Source organism: Leuresthes tenuis, unplaced genomic scaffold, assembly GCF_036924035.1.
Source record: "Leuresthes tenuis unplaced genomic scaffold, fLeuTen1.0.hap1 SCAF_22, whole genome shotgun sequence".
Taxonomy (NCBI): Eukaryota; Metazoa; Chordata; class Actinopteri; order Atheriniformes; family Atherinopsidae; genus Leuresthes; species Leuresthes tenuis.
Genome location: NW_027325376.1, coordinates 2,782,513 through 2,800,226, shown reverse-complemented (window position 1 = coordinate 2,800,226; position 17,714 = coordinate 2,782,513).

Sequence of the window (17,714 nt, the reverse complement as noted above, 5' to 3'; positions counted from 1 at the left end):
ATACATCAAATTAAAGAAGAACTGAAACGCGCACTCACCTTTCAGCAGATTCTGTCTGGAAGTGAACCTTTTAGCTGCTGAGGGAAATAATTTCAGCTGCGCTCTCAGAACACTGACGGCAGAAAGAAAAGTATAATGCTCTGATCACATGATGTCAAATCAGTATTTACAGCCCGCTTTCTGCTTTATTGCACAGCAGAGGACAGCAGCTGGTTAATATTCAGTCAATCTGAGATGATATGGGCTGTACTTTGTACTTTATAGAAAACAATGAGATGTGTTCAGTGTTTCTGTGTAAATGCAGGCGAGCTTAAAACATTTATAATGTATTAACATGTGTTTATCTTTATATATATTACAGATTATTCTGCTTTCTGCAGCTCGACCTCGTATATGTTTGGATTCTCTAAGTTTGAGGCCTTTTTCTTCTCCCAAACACGTTCCCATGTGGTGTTTTTGCTGGTTGTTCATGCACAGTTCCACACATTTCCATCTGAGCACCGTATGACCTCATGTGGTCAGGACTGACTTTCAGGCTGTAAAAAGGATGAAAAAGGTTTGGATTTCAAAGGGAATTTTTACTGAATCCCAACAAGAATGTGCTAAAGTTCTGTGATATGTTGTGTTTACATGTAACAACCAGCAGATTTTAGTCATGACCGCAGTTTTGATTTGATTAAATCGTGTTTTAGTGAAGGTTTGTGTAGTATGAATTAAATATTACTCACAGGTGAAAAAGTCATCGTCAGATGTTGATGTTTAACTCGCTTTATGGACACATTAATATCTGACAGCTGCTCATGTTTTTCTGACAGGTTCAAATCTAATGTGAGTCATGAAATAAAAGCTCTTCTTCTTCACTGGTTCTGATCTGAAATCCTCTCTTACTGCAGATTTGCATGTTTAGGCCACTTTAAAGAGAAAAAGTTTCTTTCTGAATCAAACCCAAAGATCTCTAAAGTTCTAATGTTACTGTTAAAGACTGAAAACAGATAAAAAGCATCAGAATCGTGATAAAAATGCAACAAAAAGGATGAATATGAAAAGAACCTGATTGAAACTCTCTGTTTAGGTCGTAAAAGTTGTTGTAAATACACAAACGTGGTGTCTCATCAGCTGACTGTCAGTGGTTACATATCTGAGTGCACTCAGAGAAGTAAAAAGCACAAATCCTGACTTATAAAGTATAAAGTAACAAATGTACAGTCCAGCACTCAGTTCAGGTGAAAATACTGATGAATCCTTTCATTATTCTACACTTCCTGAGGTTTGTCATGAGCATCCTGTCAGCTTTCCCCTTTTACATGATTATATTCTTCCTCTTCACTTATTTCCCATTCAGGCTGTTTCCTGATCTTCGGATGTTGGGCCGTTACAGGTTGAAACTCAGGGTCTGGTGGCATGGTTTCTTCATCTTCGGAGGGTTCCTAACTGAATGAAATGACCTGGATTTATCTGAGGAGCAGCCATTACAAAAGCTGTTCAAATGATCTACCTGCCAAGAAAGGCATCAATAAAAACAGATCATTCCTTCCTGCTGTCAAATAAAAAACTACAAACCTTTAACTGCTAGAGATTTTTTTCTTCCACACAATAAAATACAAGTTTATCTTTCAGCCGTGGCTTTTCTTCTCTGTTTGGTTCAAGAGTTTAATTACACATTTTAAGCACAACTAAAAGTTAAGAAAAGCATCTTCACATTGTATATTAGAACAACTTTGCAATAAGAGAAAGAAAAAGTACATTTCAGTGTTAATAAAAGCTGTAAAGCAACATCTCCAAAGATCAGAAACAGTTATTTTGAGTGGCCTGTTGTAAATTCTCTGTAAGAAGAGGTCTTACACACAGAAATGAGCCTCGTTGGGCCAAAACTTTCACTTCCTCACATGATAATGATGCAACACGAAGCCGGAGTGAAACATCAGGTCAAGTTAATCTGTCAAATGTTTTCTAGGAGCTAAAGTGTGAAAATAACAAGTGAAAATCAGGCTGTTTTTTCTCTTTGGCTCCCCCTAGAGGTGTGTAATGTACCACCACCGTCATAGAAACTGATCTGGACATGAACCACTGCTTCACCTCAGCCCCCGAGCACGCTAATGTGCACAGGAAAGGTTCAAAACCAATCAGAAGCTCATAGCTTTAAGGTTCACTAACTTCTGTCTTGTTTAAAAGGGAATCTGTCTGACAAATGATCTCAGCTGAATCCTTTGTCTCCTCAAGTTGTTTCTTTATTTTGTCCAGATGGATCTTCGTTTCCTTCTTCATTTCTTCCATCTTTTTAACCTCTTCACGTGTCCTCTGAATGAGTTTTTCTGTGTTCAGATGCAACTCTTGATGATTTTTCTTTCTTTCATTGAGTTTATTTTCAGCCTCTTCAACGATCTCTTTCAGTTTAAAGTATCCTTGTGCTTTGTTTCTTGTCGTATCTCCTTCCTTTTGTGTTACTTCTTTCTTTTGTGTTACTTCTTCATCCACTGCCCTGATCTTCACACCAGTCTCCTCAGCATCTCTCTGTAACTCCTTCCTTTGATCAGCAAGTTGCTCAGACTGTTTTTCCAGTTCCTCTTTTATGTTCGTCAGTTCTTCAGTCATCAGTGTCATGCTGCTCAGGTTCTGCTCACTTCTTTTCAACTCCTCCTCAAGTTTTGGCTGTTTCTCTGCCAAATATTTTTGTTTCGCATCTTTCAATTCCTTTATTTCGTTTTCATAGTTCAGTAGTTTCTTTGTCACTGTGGAAACAAACAAGTCCAAAGTTTTGGATCAGAGCAGAAATGATATCAGTAAAATACAGATTTAGCACGTGAGACATTATGCTTTCTAACTGGACTTCTGGGTCTGGAGTTCAACCTTTAGATTAATGATGTGATGTATGTTGATCTCAGATATTCACCATAAAGAAGCTTTAATGCATCAAATAGATCTTTTGACTCACAGGTTTTCATTTTCCTGACAAAAAAGCCAACTGCAAAAATCAGCAGGAAGCACAGAACCACACAGAAGCTGATGGAAGCAGCGCAGCTGGGCGGAGCCATGAAGAAATCATCTGAAAGAAAATCATCAACTAAACTGTCACAGAAGGCAGAACCTCAGCTGTTTGGTGCTGACAGTGGGACAGTTTTCTACCTGGAACATGGACCCGTGTCTCTCTGCTCTGGTTGGTGTTCTTCTGTTGGACTCTACAGGTGAAGGTGTAGCTGCCTCCCTTCTCCACAGTCACTCTGCTGCTGACATTATAGAGACCATCAGAACCTCTGAGTGTCTCTGTGGGTCCAGCAGAGAGGAGGTTTCCCTCCCCGTCCAGCCAGAACACCTCAGGTTCTGGGTACCAGCCTGCAGACTCACACTGTAACACCACTCCTTCATCAAGTCCTGCTAAGCTGATCCCAGGTGAGGCGACGACACCTGATGAAGGCAGAGGAAGGATTTCACACATTATGCACCATTCAGAACTAGTTTATCATCAGATTTAGTCTCAAATCTGTGTGGTAGGAACGGCTCAAACTGACAAACTTTGAAAGGTTTTCAACCTTTTTGTGCTTTTAGAAGAATCTGAAAACTCGATTCTGCTAAAACTGTTTTGCACTTGAGTTGTTTTTTAAGATAAAAAGTTGTGTCTGAATCAGTTTTAACACAACGAACGTGTTGAACTGATGATGCTTTATGCCTCTGAACAATAAACTCACTTAACACTCGCTGACATGACACAGGAGAGATTTAACACCAGTATCTGAGTATTCTTTCTTCACTGGTAAACCAGTATTTTCATTTCAAATTCACATGGCTAATGCTAACAGCTAACAGCTCAGAAAGAGGCGTTAGCTCTCTGCTCATCACAGATTGTTCACTTGATGGGACTCAACCAGGCCTCATATGGGAGTAAAGGGGTAGGTGAGTGGGGGTGTGAACTCGTCACACATGCACATTTGGTCTGGGCCTCCATGGAGTCTTATTCTAATGCTTGGGGTTCCCCTTTAGTGTCATTTTCCAATGTGCAAGGTGATCGATGTCAGAAACAAACTGAACTGAAAGCTAAATGTTCCCTGATGATGACCTGCAGGATCAGAACTCTCAGCCTGGTAAATCTAAAACTAAAAGAGAAGCTTTTGTGCGCTCTTTGTAAAACATCGTATTCACCCAATAAAATGCCATCCTAAACCTAAGCGAGTAGTTCTGGTTCCTAAAGTTCACCAAAGGATGTGGGTGAAAATCTAAGTTTATTTACTTACCAACTAGAAGCTCAACAAAGTGTTCTTTTTCGTCATTTGCACTGAAGCATCTGTATCTTCCATTATCAGAGTACCTCAGGTCAGAGAGTTTCAGTGAAACGTCCCCCTGCTTCATCTGATCGATGGACATTGATGCTCTTCCCTTGTAGGCCGTGTTTTGGTCAGTCAGATGTTCCTGATTATTGTACCACACATACACAAATCTGGGTTTCAGGGCCGGTTTCCCCCACTCCACTGTCAGCTGAGCAACATCTGCAGGAGCTTTCAGCTGACACGGCAAAACAGCATCATCACCGACCATTGCTGTAACCAGCTGGGCCGGAACACCCTGCGACCGACCTGGAAAACAGACACATTTTAGATTTAGACTTTATTGTCATGCAGAAAAAGGAAAAACACCTAATTACTCATCCGGATTTAACCAGGTCGACACCTGTTGAACACACACATGCAGGGGGTCACACACTGTGTCATGGAGACTGATGACAAATAGCTACACTGTGTCACGATCCGTGAAAGCACTGGACGCAGATGCAGGGTAGGATCAATAATCAGATTTTATTTATATAATGATAGTCCCTTGATGAGCAAAATAATAGATTATAAATTCCTAACCCACTCTCCTCGATACCTGTGGAGAGGAGAGTGAGACTATAAAACTTATCAAAAGAAAGTTCTCTCCACGCTAGGAGGACAAAGCAAAAGGTTATAGAAATCTTACAAATAAACTTATCCCTCTCCGAACCGTCGGAGGCTCGATAGAAATTTAACAAATCAATAAACAAAAGAGACTCCTTCTAATGGAGTTGCTATGAACGTTATAATTATAAATCAAAGGCACTCCTCTACCGGAGATACTACTGAAAAACAACAAGACAAAGAAAACTTCACTTGAACTAAATCTATGGCAAAAAACTTCCAATAGAAAATCATCTCAAGGAGGAAATCATCAATAATCAAGATCTTGGGATACTTAGGATTTGGTTACTTTGGAGGCTAGAGGAAGAACGCTAGAAAGACAAATTCAACACACTGGCAACGAGACGCAGACTAAATACACCTGAGGGACCAAGGGGAACAGGTGGAAACACTTGGGAATCAGGGAAGACAATGAGACACATGACACGGGAGGAAGAGCAAGATATCTGAAACGAGAGGAGTTGTTCATTTCAAAATAAAACAGGAAGTGACAAGACAAGATACAAAAAACCTAAGAGCCTCTGTGGGACCTGACACACTGGAGCAGTGGGCAGCCAATCACAGCAGAGTATGGGGATACGGTGGCTTGCTCAAGGGCACATTGGCCATGGCAAGGAGGTGGACTGCCACCCCTGTCAGTTCACCTGTCTTCTTGAGCAGAGACAGTGGGAATTGAACCACCAACCTACCGTTTATTGGACCACCTTAGAAAAGTATCACCCTGTAGCTGCCGTATACACCTTGATGCAAATTGATGACTGGAGCCATTTAATCATGCGATGACTCAGCCATAAAACAGTAAAACTTGTGCGTGTGCATGTGCGTGTGCACGTTACCTTTGCAGGTGAGTGTCAGCAGAAAGAAACACATCAAAATGGTTCTGAGCAGAGATGTTACAGATGATCCCTCGGCCATGTTGGAGTGCTGAACATCACAAAACAAAGGAATAAAGTTTGAAGGAGTGGAAATAAAGAGTAGAAATACTCACAAACAGCAACAGTTTTAACACGTCTTTAAAAATGAACCATCTATTTTCTAACAGAAAGAAACTATTTCAAAAGCTCTCAAATGATTGAACTGAATTCAATCTGTGGTTGTCGTGTTTTAGCTCAGAATCAGAAAACAAATCATCACAATCTCTCTGACAAACACGATGAAGCACCAATGCTTCTCACCAGCGGTCACCTGATACGGACTTAACCGCCACAACTCACATTCAAGTCTGCAATTTCCCACAGAAACAGCTTCCCACACGGGTTTACTCACTAATTACACATCTTACAATCAGAACATGTTGGAATACAGTGGAGCCATAAAAGTAACTGAGAAAAAACACTTATTTTTCCAAAATAACCTTAAAAAACGACTTTTCGGTCACTTTTCGTGCACTTTAAACCAGTTTTATTATCATATCTTTGCTTATACATCAAATTAAAGAAGAACTGAAACGCGCACTCACCTTTCAGCAGATTCTGTCTGGAAGTGAACCTTTTAGCTGCTGAGGGAAATAATTTCAGCTGCGCTCTCAGAACACTGACGGCAGAAAGAAAAGTATAATGCTCTGATCACATGATGTCAAATCAGTATTTACAGCCCGCTTTCTGCTTTATTGCACAGCCGAGGACAGCAGCTGGTTAATATTCAGTCAATCTGAGATGATATGGGCTGTACTTTGTACTTTGTAGAAAACAATGAGATGTGTTCAGTTTTTTGTGTAAATGCAGGCGAGCTTAAAACGTTTATAATGTATTAACATGTGTTTATCTTTATATATATTAAAGATCATTGTGCTTTCTGCAGCTCGACCTCGTATATGTTTGGATTCTCTAAGTTTGAGGCCTTTTTCTTCTCCCAAACACGTTCCCATGTGGTGTTTTTGCTGGTTGTTCATGCACAGTTCCACACATTTCCATCTGAGCACCGTATGACCTCATGTGGTCAGGACTGACTTTCAGGCTGTAAAAAGGATGAAAAAGGTTTGGATTTCAAAGGGAATTTTTACTGAATCCCAACAAGAATGTACTAAAGTTCTGTGATATGTTGTGTTTACATGTAACAACCAGCAGATTTTAGTCATGACCGCAGTTTTGATTTGATTAAATCGTGTTTTAGTGAAGGTTTGTGTAGTATGAATTAAATATTCCTCACAGGTGAAAAAGTCATCGTCAGATGTTGATGTTTAACTCGCTTTATGGACACATTAATATCTGACAGCTGCTCATGTTTTTCTGACAGGTTCAAATCTAATGTGAGACATGAAATAAAAGCTCTTCTTCTTCACTGGTTCTGATCTGAAATCCTCTCTTACTGCAGATTTGCATGTTTAGGCCACTTTAAAGAGAAAAAGTTTCTTTCTGAATCAAACCCAAAGATCTCTAAAGTTCTAATGTTCCTGTTAAAGACTGAAAACACATAAAAAGCATCAGAATCGTGTTAAAAATGCAACAAAAAGGTTGAATATGAAAAGAGCCTGATTGAGACTCTCTGTTTAGGTCGTAAAAGTTGTTGTAAATACACAAACATGGTGTCTCATCAGCTGACTGTCAGTGGTTACACATCTGAGTGCACTCAGAGAAGTAAAAAGCACAAATCCTGACTTATAAAGTATAAAGTAACAAATGTACAGTCCAGCACTCAGTTCAGGTGAAAATACTGATGAATCCTTTCATTATTCTACACTTCCTGAGGTTTGTCATGAGCATCCTGTCAGCTTTCCCCTTTTACATGATTATATTCTTCCTCTTCACTTATTTCCCATTCAGGCTGTTTCCTGATCTTCGGATGTTGGGCCGTTACAGGTTGAAACTCAGGGTCTGGTGGCATCGTTTCTTCATCTTCGGAGGGTTCCTAACTGAATGAAATGACCTGGATTTATCTGAGGAGCAGCCATTACAAAAGCTGTTCAAATGATCTACCTGCCAAGAAAGGCATCAATAAAAACAGATCATTCCTTCCTGCTGTCAAATAAAAAACTACAAACCTTTAACTGCAAGAGATTTTTTTCTTCCACACAATAAAATACAAGTTTATCTTTCAGCCGTGGCTTTTCTTCTCTGTTTGGTTCAAGAGTTTAATTACACATTTTAAGCACAACTGAAAGTTAAGAAAAGCATCTTCACATTGTATATTAGAACAACTTTGCAATAAGAGAAAGAAAAAGCACATTTCAGTGTTAATAAAAGCTGTAAAGCAACATCTCCAAAGATCAGAAACAGTTATTTTGAGTGACCTGTTGTAAATTCTCTGTAAGAAGAGGTCTTACACACAGAAATGAGCCTCGTTGGGCCAAAACTTTCACTTCCTCACATGATAATGATGCAACACGAAGCCGGAGTGAAACATCAGGTCAAGTTAATCTGTCAAATGTTTTCTAGGAGCTAAAGTGTGAAAATAACAAGTGAAAATCAGGCTGTTTTTTCTCTTTGGCTCCCCCTAGAGGTGTGTAATGTATCACCACTGCCATAGAAACTGATCTGGACATGAACCACTGCTTCACCTCAGCCCGCGAGCACGCTAATGTGCACAGGAAAGGTTCAAAACCAATCAGAAGCTCATAGCTTTAAGGTTCACTACCTTCTGTCTTGTTTAAAAGGGGATCTGTCTGACAAATGATCTCAGCTGAATCCTTTGTCTCCTCAAGTTGTTTCTTTATTTTGTCCAGATGGATCTTCGTTTCCTTCTTCATTTCTTCCATCTTTTTAACCTCATCACCTGTCCTCTGAATAAGTTTTTCTGTGTTAATTTGCAACTCTTGATGATTTTTCTTTCTTTCATTCAGTTTATTTTCAGCCTCTTCAACGATCTCTTTCAGTTTAAAGTATCCTTGTACTTTGTTTCTTGTCATATCTCCTTCCTTTTGTGTTACTCCTTTCTTTTGTTTTACTTCTTCCTTTTGTGTGACTTCTTCATCCACTGCCCTGATCTTCACACCAGTCTCCTCAGCATCTCTCTGTAACTCCTTCCTTTGATCAGCAAGTTGCTCAGACTGTTTTTCCAGTTCCTCTTTTATGTTCGTCAGTTCTTCAGTCATCAGTGTCATGCTGCTCAGGTTCTGCTCACATCTTTTCAACTCCTCCTCAAGTTTTGGCTGTTTCCCTTCCAAATATTTTTGTTTCGCATCTTTCAATTCCTTTATTTCGTTTTCATAGTTCGGTAGTTTCTTTTTCACTGTGGAAACAAACAAGTCCAAAGTTTTGGATCAGAGCAGTAATGATGTCAGTAAAATACAGATTTAGCACGTGAGACATTATGCTTTCTAACTGGACTTCTGGGTCTGGAGTTCAACCTTTAGATTAATGATGTGATGTATGTTGATCTCAGATATTCACCATAAAGCAGCTTTAATGCATCAAATAGATCTTTTGACTCACAGGGTTTCATTTTCCAGACAAAAAGGCTAACTGCAAAAATCAGCAGGAAGCACAGAACCACACAGAAGCTGATGGAAGCAGTGCAGCTGGGCGGAGCCATGAAGAAATCATCTGAAAGAAAATCATCAACTAAACTGTCACAGAAGGCAGAACCTCAGCTGTTTGGTGCTGACAGTGGGACAGTTTTCTACCTGGAACATGGACCCGTGTCTCTCTGCTCTGGTTGGTGTTCTTCTGTTGGACTCTACAGGTGAAGGTGTTGCTGCCTCCCTTCTCCACAGTCACTCTGCTGCTGGCATAATAGAGACCATCAGAACCTCTGACTGTCTCTGTGGGTCCAGCAGAGAGGAGGTTTCCCTCCCCGTCCAGCCAGAACACCTCAGGTTCTGGGTACCAGCCTGCAGACTCACACTGTAACACCACTCCTTCATCAAGTCCTGCTAAGCTGATCCCAGGTGAGGCGACGACACCTGATGAAGGCAGAGGAAGGATTTCCAACATTATGCACCATTCAGAACTAGTTTATCATCAGATTTACTCTCAAATCTGTGTGGTAGGAACGGCTCAAACTGACAAACTTTGAAAAGTTTTCAACCTTTTTTTTGTCCTTTTAGAAGAATCTGAAAACTCGATTCTGCTAAAACTGTTTTGCACTTGAGTTGTTTTTTAAGATAAAAAGGGGGGTTTGTAGTTGTGTCTGAATCAGTTTTAACACAACAAACGTGTTGAACTGATGATGCTTTATGCCTCTGAACAATAAACTCACTTAACACTCGCTGACATGAAACAGGAGAGATTCAACACCAGTATCTGAGTATTCTTTCTTCACTGGTAAACCAGTATTTTCATTTCAAATTCACATGGCTAATGCTAACAGCTAACAGCTCAGAAAGAGGACTTGGCTCTCTGCTCATCACAGATTGTTCACTTGATGGGACTCAACCAGGCCTCATATGGAAGTAAAGGGGTAGGTGAGTGGGGGTGTGAACTCGTCACACATGCACATTTGGTCTGGGCCTCCATGGAGTCTTATTCTAATGCTTGGGGTTCCCCTTTAGTGTCATTTTCCAATGTGCAAGGTGATCGATGTCAGAAACAAACTGAACTGAAAGCTAAATGTTCCCTGATGATGACCTGCAGGATCAGAACTCTCAGCCTGGTAAATCTAAAACTAAAAGAGAAGCTTCTGTGCGCTCTTTGTAAAACATCGTATTCACCCAATAAGATGCCAAACTAAACCTAAGCGAGTAGTTCTGGTTCCTAAAGTTCAAAGGATGTGGGTGAAAATCTAAGTTTATTTACTTACCAACTAGAAGCTCAACAAAGTGTTCTTTTTCGTCATTTGCACTGAAGCATCTGTATCTTCCATTATCAGAGTACCTCAGGTCAGAGAGTTTCAGTGAAACGTCCCCCTGCTTCATCTGATCGATGGACATTGATGCTCTTCCCTTGTAGGCCGTGTTTTGGTCAGTCAGATGTTCCTGATTATTGTACCACACATACACAAATCTGGGTTTCAGGGCCGGTTTCCCCCACTCCACTGTCAGCTGAGCAACATCTGCAGGAGCTTTCAGCCGACACGGCAAAACAGCATCATCACCGACCATTGCTGTAACCAGCTGGGCCGGAACACCCTGCGACCGACCTGGAAAACAGACACATTTTAGATTTAGACTTTATTGTCATGCAGAAACAGGAAAAACACCTAATTACTCCTCCGGATTTAACCAGGTCGACACCTGTTGAACACACACATGCAGAGGGTCCCACACTGTGTCATGGAGACTGATGACAAATAGCTACACTGTGTCACGATCCGTGAAAGCACTGGCTGCAGATGCAGGGTAGGATCAATAATCAGATTTTATTTATATAATGATAGTCCCTTGATGAGCAAAATAATAGATTATAAATTCCTAACCCACTCTCCTCGATACCTATGGAGAGGAGAGTGAGACTATAAAACTTATCAAAAGAAAGTTCTCTCCACGCTAGGAGGACAAAACAAAAGGTTATAGAAATCTTACAAATAAACTTATCCCTCTCCGAACCGTCGGAGGCTCGATAGAAATTTAACAAATCAATAAACAAAAGAGACTCCTTCTAATGGAGTTGCTATGAACGTTATAATTATAAATCAAAGACACTCCTCTACCGGAGATACTACTGAAAAACAACAAGACAAAGAAAACTTCACTTGACTAAATCTATGACTACAACAGAAAATCATCTCAAGGAGGAAATCATCAATAATCAAGATCTTGGGATACTTAGGATTTGGTTACTTTGGAGGCTAGAGGAAGAACGCCAGAAAGACAAATTCAACACACTGGCAACGAGACGCAGACTAAATACACCTGAGGGACCAAGGGGAACAGGTGGAAACACGTGGGAATCAGGGAAGACAATGAGACGCATGACACGGGAGGAAGGGCAAGATATCTGAAACTAGAGGAGTTGTTCATTTCAAAATAAAACAGGAAGTGACAAGAAAAGATACAAAAAAACCTAAGAGCCTCTGTGAGACCTGACACACTGGAGCAGTGGGCAGCCAATCACAGCAGAGTATGGGGATATGGTGGCTTGCTCAAGGGCACATTGGCCATGGCAAGGAGGTGGACTGCCACCCCTGTCAGTTCACCTGTCTTCTTGAGCAGAGAGAGTGGGAATTGAACCACCAACCTACCGTTTATTGGACCACCTTAGAAAAGTATCACCCTGTAGCTGCCGTATACACCTTGATGCAAATTGATGACTGGAGCCATTTTATCATGCGATGACTCAGCCATAAAACAGTAAAACTTGTGCGTGCGTGTGCATGTGCGTGTGCACGTTACCTTTGCAGGTGAGTGTCAGCAGAAAGAAACACATCAAAATGGTTCTGAGCAGAGATGTTACAGATGATCCCTCGGCCATGTTGGAGTGCTGAACATCACAAAACAAAGGAATAAAGTTTGAAGAAGTGGAAATAAAGAGTAGAAATACTCACAAACAGCAACAGTTTTAACACGTCTTTAAAAATGAACCATCTATTTTCTAACAGAAAGAAACTATTTCAAAAGCTCTCAAATGATTGAACTGAATTCAATCTGTGGTTGTCGTGTTTTAGCTCAGAATCAGAAAACAAATCATCACAATCTCTCTGACAAACACGATGAAGCACCAATGCTTCTCACCAGCGGTCACCTGATACGGACTTAACCGCCACAACTCACATTCAAGTCTGCAATTTCCCACAGAAACAGCTTCCCACACGGGTTTACTCACTAATTACACATCTTACAATCAGAACATGTTGGAATACAGTGGAGCCATAAAAGTAACTGAGAAAAAACACTTATTTTTCCAAAATAACCTTAAAAAATGACTTTTCGGTCACTTTTCGTGCACTTTAAACCAGTTTTATTATCATATCTTTGCTTAAACATCAAATTAAAGAAGAACTGAAACGCGCACTCACCTTTCAGCAGATTCTGTCTGGAAGTGAACCTTTTAGCTGCTGAGGGAAATAATTTCAGCTGCGCTCTCAGAACACTGACGGCAGAAAGAAAAGTATAATGCTCTGATCACATGATGTCAAATCAGTATTTACAGCCCGCTTTCTGCTTTATTGCACAGCAGAGGACAGCAGCTGGTTAATATTCAGTCAATCTGAGATGATATGGGCTGTACTTTGTACTTTGTAGAAAACAATGAGATGTGTTCAGTGTTTTGTGTAAATGCAGGCGAGCTTAAACGTTTATAATGTATTAACATGTGTTTATCTTTATATATATTAAAGATCATTCTGCTTTCTGCAGCTCGACCTCATATATGTTTGGATTCTTTAAGTTTGAGGCCTTTTTCTTCTCCCAAACACGTTCCCATGTGGTGTTTTTGCTGGTTGTTCATGCACAGTTCCACACATTTACATCTGAGCACCGTATGACCTCATGTGGTCAGGACTGACTTTCAGGCTGTAAAAAGGATGAAAAAGGTTTGGATTTCAAAGGGAATTTTTACTGAATCCCAACAAGAATGTGCTAAAGTTCTGTGATATGTTGTGTTTACATGTAACAACCAGCAGATTTTAGTCATGACCGCAGTTTTGATTTGATTAAATCGTGTTTTAGTGAAGGTTTGTGTAGTATGAATTAAATATTCCTCACAGGTGAAAAAATCATCGTCAGATGTTGATGTTTAACTCGCTTTATGGACACATTAATATCTGACAGCTGCTCATGTTTTTCTGACAGGTTCAAATCTAATGTGAGACATGAAATAAAAGCTCTTCTTCTTCACTGGTTCTGATCTGAAATCCTCTCTTACTGCAGATTTGCATGTTTAGGCCACTTTAAAGAGAAAAAGTTTCTTTCTGAATCAAACCCAAAGATCTCGAAAGTTCTAATGTTCCTGTTAAAGACTGAAAACAGATAAAAAGCATCAGAATCGTGTTAAAAATGCAACAAAAAGGTTGAATATGAAAAGAACCTGATTGAAACTCTCTGTTTAGGTCGTAAAAGTTGTTGTAAATACACAAACATGGTGTCTCATCAGCTGACTGTCAGTGGTTACACATCTGAGTGCACTCAGAGAAGTAAAAAGCACAAATCCTGACTTATAAAGTATAAAGTAACAAATGTACAGTCCAGCACTCAGTTCAGGTGAAAATACTGATGAATCCTTTCATTATTCTACACTTCCTGAGGTTTGTCATGAGCATCCTGTCAGCTTTCCCCTTTTACATTATTATATTCTTCCTCTTCACTTATTTCCCATTCAGGCTGTTTCCTCATCTTCGGATGTTGGGCCGTTACAGGTTGAAACTCAGGGTCTGGTGGCATCGTTTCTTCATCTTCGGAGGGTTCCTAACTGAATGAAATTACCTGGATTTATCTGAGGAGCAGCCATTACAAAAGCTGTTCAAATGATCTACCTGCCAAGAAAGGCATCAATAAAAACAGATCATTCCTTCCTGCTGTCAAATAAAAAACTACAAACCTTTAACTGCAAGAGATTTTTTTCTTCCACACAATAAAATACAAGTTTATCTTTCAGCCGTGGCTTTTCTTCTCTGTTTGGTTCAAGAGTTTAATTACACATTTTAAGCACAACTAAAAGTTAAGAAAAGCATCTTCACATTGTATATTAGAACAACTTTGCAATGAGAGAAAGAAAAAGCACATTTCAGTGTTAATAAAAGCTGTAAAGCAACATCTCCAAAGATCAGAAACAGTTATTTTGAGTGAACTGTTGTGAATTCTCTGTAAGAAGAGGTCTTACACACAGAAATGAGCCTCGTTGGGCCAAAACTTTCACTTCCTCACATGATAATGATGCAACACGAAGCCGGAGTGAAACATCAGGTCAAGTTAATCTGTCAAATGTTTTCTAGGAGCTAAAGTGTGAAAATAAGTGAAAATAAGGCTGTTTTTTGTCTTTGGCTCCCCCTAGAGGTGTGTAATGTATCACCACTGCCATAGAAACTGATCTGGACATGAACCACTGCTTCACCTCAGCCCCCGAGCACGCTAATGTGCACAGGAAAGGTTCAAAACCAATCAGAAGCTCATAGCTTTAAGGTTCACTAACTTCTGTCTTGTTTAAAAGGGAATCTGTCTGACAAATGATCTCAGCTGAATCCTTTGTCTTCTCAAGTTGTTTCTTTATTTTGTCCACATGGATCTTCGTTTCCTTCTTCATTTCTTCCATCTTTTTAACCTCATCACATGTCCTCTGAATGAGTTTTTCTGTGTTCAGATGCAACTCTTGATGATTTTTCCTTCTTTCATTCAGTTTATTTTCAGCCTCTTCAACGATCTCTTTCAGTTTTAAATATCCTTGTACTTTGTTTCTTGTCATATCTCCTTCCTTTTGTGTTACTCCTTTCTTTTGTTTTACTTCTTCCTTTTGTGTGACTTCTTCATCCACTGCCCTGATCTTCACACCAGTCTCCTCAGCTTCTTTCTGTAACTCCTTCCTTTGATCAGCAAGTTGCTCAGACTGTTTTTCCAGTTCCTCTTTTATGTTCGTCAGTTCTTCAGTCATCAGTGTCATGCTGCTCAGGTTCTGCTCACTTCTTTTCAACTCCTCAAGTTTTGACTGTTTCTCTGCCAAATATTTTTGTTTCGCATCTTTCAATTCCTTTATTTCGTTTTCATAGTTCAGTAGTTTCTTTTTCACTGTGGAAACAAACAAGTCCAAAGTTTTGGATCAGAGCAGAAATGATATCAGTAAAATACAGATTTAGCACGTGAGACATCATGCTTTCTAACTGGACTTCTGGGTCTGGAGTTCAACCTTTAGATTAATGATGTGATGTATGTTGATCTCAGATATTCACCATAAAGCAGCTTTAATGCATCAAATAGATCTTTTGACTCACAGGTTTTCATTTTCCTGACAAAAAAGCCAACTGCAAAAATCAGCAGGAAGCACAGAACCACACAGAAGCTGATGGAAGCAGCGCAGCTGGGCGGAGCCATGAAGAAATCATCTGAAAGAAAATCATCAACTAAACTGTCACAGAAGGCAGAACCTCAGCTGTTTGGTGCTGACAGTGGGACAGTTTTCTACCTGGAACATGGACCCGTGTCTCTCTGCTCTGGTTGGTGTTCTTCTGTTGGACTCTACAGGTGAAGGTGTAGCTGCCTCCCTTCTCCACAGTCACTCTGCTGCTGACATTATAGAGACCATCAGAACCTCTGAGTGTCTCTGTGGGTCCAGCAGAGAGGAGGTTTCCCTCCCCGTCCAGCCAGAACACCTCAGGTTCTGGGTACCAGCCTGCAGAATCACACTGTAACACCACTCCTTCATCAAGTCCTGCTAAGCTGATCCCAGGTGAGGCGACGACACCTGATGAAGGCAGAGGAAGGATTTCCAACATTATGCACCATTCAGAACTAGTTTATCATCAGATTTAGTCTCAAATCTGTGTGGTAGGAACGGCTCAAACTGACAAACTTTGAAAAGTTTTCAACCTTTTTTTTGTCCTTTTAGAAGAATCTGAAAACTCGATTCTGCTAAAACTGTTTTGCACTTGAGTTGTTTTTTAAGATAAAAAGGGGGGTTTGTAGTTGTGTCTGAATCAGTTTTAACACAACAAACGTGTTGAACTGATGATGCTTTATGCCTCTGAACAATAAACTCACTTAACACTCGCTGACATGAAACAGGAGAGATTCAACACCAGTATCTGAGTATTCTTTCTTCACTGGTAAACCAGTATTTTCATATCAAATTCACATGGCTAATGCTAACAGCTAACAGCTCAGAAAGAGGCGTTAGCTCTCTGCTCATCACAGATTGTTCACTTGATGGGACTCAACCAGGCCTCATATGGGAGTAAAGGGGTAGGTGAGTGGGGGTGTGAACTCGTCACACATGCACATTTGGTCTGGGCCTCCATGGAGTCTTATTCTAATGCTTGGGGTTCCCCTTTAGTGTCATTTTCCAATGTGCAAGGTGATCGATGTCAGAAACACAAACTGAACTGAAAGCTAAATGTTCCCTGATGATGACCTGCAGGATCACAACTCTCAGCCTGGTAAATCTAAAACTAAAAGAGAAGCTTTTGTGCGCTCTTTGTAAAACATCGTATTCACCCAATAAGATGCCAAACTAAACCTAAGCGAGTGTTTCTGGTTCCTAAAGTTCACCAAAGGATGTGGATGAAAATCTAAGTTTATTTACTTACCAACTAGAAGCTCAACAAAGTGTTCTTTTTCGTCATTGGCACTGAAGCATCTGTATCTTCCATTATCAGAGTACCTCAGGTCAGAGAGTTTCAGTGAAACGTCCCCCTGCTTCATCTGATCGATGGACATTGATGCTCTTCCCTTGTAGGCCGTGTTTTGGTCAGTCAGATGTTCCTGATTATTGTACCACACATACACAAATCTGGGTTTCAGGGCCGGTTTCCCCCACTCCACTGTCAGCTGAGCAACATCTGCAGGAGCTTTCAGCCGACACGGCAAAACAGCATCATCTCCGACCATTGCTGTAACCAGCTGGGCCGGAACACCCTGCGACCTACCTGGAAAACAGACACATTTTAGATTTAGACTTTATTGTCATGCAGAAACAGGAAAAACACCTAATTACTCCTCCGGATTTAACCAGGTCGACACCTGTTGAACACACACATGCAGGGGGTCACACACTGTGTCATGGAGACAGATGACAAATAGCTACACTGTGTCACGATCCGTGAAAGCACTGGACGCAGATGCAGGGTAGTATCAATAATCAGATTTTATTTATATAATGATAGTCCCTTGATGAGCAAAATAATAGATTATAAATTCCTAACCCACTCTCCTCGATACCTATGGAGAGGAGAGTGAGACTATAAAACTTATCAAAAGAAAGTTCTCTCCACGCTAGGAGGACAAAGCAAAAGGTTATAGAAATCTTACAAATAAACTTATCCCTCTCCGAA